Raw genomic sequence first — 5,166 nt, 5'->3', positions numbered from 1 at the left:
CTTTGCGCGGGTGGAAAACGAACTTTACGCCATGCGCTGGTGCCCAAAATACAGCCCCTAGTGGACCATGAACCTGAGGCCTCGTGAGTTTTAGTGTTTGAGTTGCCATGGCGCGCATGTGACTATTTCTGGCCGTCTGATGAGCAGAGAGCTTTTTTGGCTTCGCCACCGCCACCTCCCCAGGAAAGAGAGATTAATCAAGCTCTTCACACACTCTTAACTCTGTTTACACTCACTGCATCTGTTTACTGTAATACCACAGAAGAGGAGAGGTTGGAGGCCTTGTTCATACTTACAAACTCCTCAAAGACAGTGTGACCTCTCCGGGCCACCATACTTTGTCACTGTCACACCGCAGCCATAACAGCCTGGCTCTACAGCTTTGACATTACTACAGTGACCTGACTTTTGACTTTTCACCTTTGACCGCTGCAGAATCCGGATGCTAACCTTCACCTGACCTCACACCTGACCTTTGAAAGAATCCCCGTCGTCCGCCCACTCTGGAGTAGTTCTCACGGACTTCCTCCTCCAGCCTCCGCCATGTTGATCTGACTAACTGGACATGACTCAGGAGCCTGGCGGAGGACTGAGAACGCTTTTGTCTTCTGACCCCTGAGGATGCCAACACTAACCTTCATCTGACCCCAAACCTGACCTGTGAAAGAATTATCGCTGATTGTGTGTGCCTGTGGGTGTGTGTGTCTCTCTCTCTATCTTTCTCTCTATCTTTCTCTTTCTCCGTGTGTGTGTGTGTGTGTGTGTGTGTGTCTCTTTCTATCTTTCTCTCTCTGTCTTTCTCTCTCTCTCTCTCTCTCTCTGTGTGTGTGTGTGTGTGTGTGTGTGTGTGTGTGTGTGTGTGTGTGTGTGTCCAGCCCTGCTAACAGTGGTCCTGTCAGGGATACTGAAAAAGAACATCACTCCCAATGCTCCCTAACTGGACAAAGCCCATCTCTGGAGGTTACCTGCTCTCTCTTACTGTATGGGTATACCTTTCTTCCTGTGTGTATGTGTGTGTGTGTGTGTGTGTGTGTGTGTGTGTGTGTGTGTGTGTGTGTGTGTGATATGTCTGGGTGTCTGGTCTGCTGAACATGCGGTTCAGATGACTCTGTTTGTGGTGTGGGAGCGGCAGCTAATGACGCGTGTGTGTGTGTGTGTGTGTGTGTGTTTGTGTGTTTGTGTGTGTGTGCGTGTGTTTGTGTGTGCATGTGTGTGTGTATGTGTGTGTGTGTGTGTGTGTGTGTGTGTGTGTGTGTGTGTTTGTGTGCTTGTGTGTTTGCTCTTCATTCACTGGACCCTGAGTCAAGACAAACACACACACACACACACTGAGATCTGTGTTTGAAGAGGGGTTTGTCTCTGAGGCAATGCAGCTATTCACACGCAGGTGTGCGCACGCACACACACACACACACACACAAACACACACACACACACACACACACACACACACACACACACACATACACGCACGCATACACACCCACACACACACAAAATTGTTGTGTATGTGTGTGAGTGTGTGTGTGTGTGTGTGTGTGTGTATGTCTGTGTGCAAGTGTGTGTGTGTGTGTGTGAGTGAGAGAGAGAAAGAGAGAGAGGAAGAGAGAGAGATGGTGTGTGTGTGTGTGTGTGTGTGTGTCGTGTGTGTGTGTGTGTCGTGTGTGTGTGTGTGTGTGTGTGTGTGTGTGTGTGTCATGAGTGTGTGTGTGTGTGTGTGTGTGTGAGTGAGAGAGAGAAAGAGAGAGAGGAAGAGAGAGAGATGGTGTGTGTGTGTGTGTGTGTGTGTGTGTGTGTGTGTGTGTGTGTGTGTGTCTACGGCAAACATGACGTGCATTCCTCACACATCTCCATCCTGGTGCTGAATGTCCCATGATGCTCTTCTCCGCTCTAGGAGGTCGTCATTACGCCGTCTCTGTTACCATGACCTCCGAGAGAGGCCTTTAAGTACAGCTCTGGAGCTTGAGACTGTGTGTGTGTGTGTGTGTGTGTGTGTGTGTGTCATATGTGTGTGTGTGTGTGAGTGAGTGAGTGTGTGTGTGTGTGTGTGTGTGTGTGTGTGTGTGTGTGTGTGTGTGTACGATTAACTCTGTGTCCTCTAGTACAGGATATCATCTGATGATGGGAAGATGTTCATTCTGTGTTCATATTCGGTCCAGCTCAGTGTTGGGTACGGTTGGTATCAGCTCAGTGTTGGGTACGGTTGGTATCAGCTCAGTGTTGGGTACGGTTGGTATCAGCTCAGTGTTGGGCACGGTTGGTATCAGCTCAGTGTTGGGCACGGTTGGTATCACAGTGTGCTTCACCAACACTCTGTCGATTTTTCTAGGAAACTAGTTTTCACAAGATTATTTTCGTCTGTTTGAATCTTTGTTGGTCACAGTTTGGGTTGACACACACATAATGTATACGATCACTGAACACACACGCACACACACACACTCACATGCTTCTCTCTCTCTCTCTCTCTCTCTCTCTCTCTCTCTCTCATTTATATAGCGCTTTTCTTGATACTCAAAGCGTGTCACATGGATGGGGGGACCTCACTAGTAACACCACCAATGTGAAGCAGTCACCTGGGTGATGTACGGCAGCCATTATGCGCCAGAACGCTCACACACCAGCTTGAGGTGGAGAGTGAGGCTACATTTATACATGGCCGGCTATTTTCATAAACGGACATTTCACCCTCTCCGTTTTCAAAAATAACATCATGCACACATGTCAGTTTTCAGAGAAGTTTCCCCGTATATGCCGTCAAGAGCATGCCAAACCTGTCGGTGGCAGAAATTAGCAACAACAGAAACAAATCACTTCCTATTTCTCTTTTGAATGATATTTGCCAATGCAAACAGGCCTAAAGCGTTTGCACAAACGTAAAAATGTGTACCACCTTAATAGCATCCTTAATCAGTAGCCAAACAAACTGTAAACATAGGGAACTCACATGACGTTAAGCATTTTCTGGCGCGTAATGTGACGTTTGAGAACCTAAAACCCCGTTTCTCCCAGTTGACACGGCAGCACATAACCGGCGTTATCATAAATCTCCACTTTGGCCGGAGTTTTTAGAAATAATCGTTTTCTGTGATAAAAACGGGGTTTTCGTGTAAATGAGAGGCCAAACCGCAGGGAAATATCTGCGTCTTCCCTTCGTGTAAACGGGGCCTGAGGGAGTGAATGAGCCAATTACAGTGGGGGATGATTAGGGGGCCAGATTGAATGAGCCAGGTTGGGAATTTAGCCAGGACACTGGGGAACCCCGTACTCTTTGCAATAAGTGCCATGGGATCTTTAATGACCACAGTGAGTCAGGACCTCGGTTTAATGTCTCATCCGAAGGACGGCATCTCCTACAGTGCAGTGTCCCCGTCACGGCACTGGGGCATTGGGATCGATCTTTTTTGGCCAGAGGGAAGAGTGCCACCTACTGGCCAACCACCAACACCACTTCCAGCAGCAACCTAGTTTTCCAAGGAGGTCTCCCATCCAAGTACTAACCAGGCCCACACCTGTTTAGCTTCAATAATTCAGCTAAGACAAGGTATCCATTGGTCTGGCTGCTGGCTAAAAACTTTATTACACTATGAACTATACACTCACACTCTGCTCCATACACACATTGTCACATAACATTTGAATGAGACCTGATACACACTGAGAGACAGTTCAGCTCAGCCAACCTACACTCAGAGAGGTGTTCTTGATTCCCCATGAGGTCACGTTCCCCATGATGGAACGTGACAGAAAAGGCGTCTCCTAAAGGTACACTCAGAGAGGTGTTCTTGATTCCCCATGATGGAACATGACAGAAAAGGCATCTCCTAAAGGTACACTCAGAGAGGTGTTCTTGATTCCCCATGATGGAACGTGACAGAACGATAGAACAGATATGTCCTAAAGGTCACGTTAGGGTTGGAGGGTTCTGGGAAGTAAGCGTTGTGCACGTGATCATGTGACTGGGTGTGTAAGTAAGTTTGTCCAAGAATGGTGTGTGTGTGTGTGACTACTGTATGTGCTCATATGTAATAAACCCTGTCTTTATGAACTTCTTTCCCAGATCACGCTAAAACGCCAGAACTGTCACACCAGCACCAAAGCAGTGAATCACCTCACTTAAATCATCTTACTGGTCTAAAGTAGGATTACATCACGCACACACACACACACACACACACACACACACATACACACACACACACACACACACAGGAGTAGCAGGGTGCACATGTGTGTGTGTGTGTGCGTGTGTGTATGTGTGTGTGTGTGTGAGTGTGAGTGAGTGTGTGTGTGTGTGAGTGTGTGTGTGTGTAAGAAACTGAGACCCAAAACAGAGAGACAGAAAGAGCAGTGCACTGTGTTTTTCAAATGGGGCTTACGGCCCTTTTCCATGGTTCTATGATAAAGGTGTCTCTGTAGCCTTCCACACACACACACACACACACATACACACACACACACACACACACACACACACACAGAGGAAGAGAGAGTTTTTCCTTTTCAACATGAACACACCCTTTTATTCAGTGCTAGTTCTTTGTAAGTCTGGCATTCTGCTCCAGGTTAAACAGCAGCTTAACCAGGGCACTTACAAGCACCAACACACTGGAATAAATAGCAACACGTCTTAAAGAAGACTTCACATAAAACCTTTTCATTTCCTCTCTGAGTGTCTCTTGTGCAGTGTGAAGTCTGTTCAGAACTGCTTCGTTTGTGCAGGAAGGAATGTTTGTGTGTGCGTGTCAGTGTGTGTGTGTGTGTGTGTGTGAGTGTGTGTGTGTGTGTGTGTGTGTGTGTGTGTGTGTGTGTGTGTTCTCTGATGTCATTTTCCCAGACGTCGATTCTTAGAATGTTCTGGAATGTTTACTGAGGCAAAGGATTATGGGTAGTCCAGAGGTAGGAGCAACATACGTCTCCGATTAGTGCAGTTAGTAAACTCCACAGTTAGTAAACTCCAACACACACACACACACGCGCACACACACACACACACACACGCACACACAATAATGTATTTATTTTAATTAATAATTAAAATAAATACATTCCACAACCTGAATTGATATTTTTCATAATAGTGTCCTGCACTAATTCACTGTGTCCTGCCCTGCGTATTGTGTCCTGCACCACTGCATACTGGCCGCAAGCGTCCCCCTTTTTTTG

This window comes from Alosa sapidissima, chromosome 2 (assembly GCF_018492685.1).
Source record: "Alosa sapidissima isolate fAloSap1 chromosome 2, fAloSap1.pri, whole genome shotgun sequence".
In the NCBI taxonomy this organism is placed as follows: domain Eukaryota; kingdom Metazoa; phylum Chordata; class Actinopteri; order Clupeiformes; family Clupeidae; genus Alosa; species Alosa sapidissima.
Note: the sequence above shows the minus strand (reverse complement) of the source record.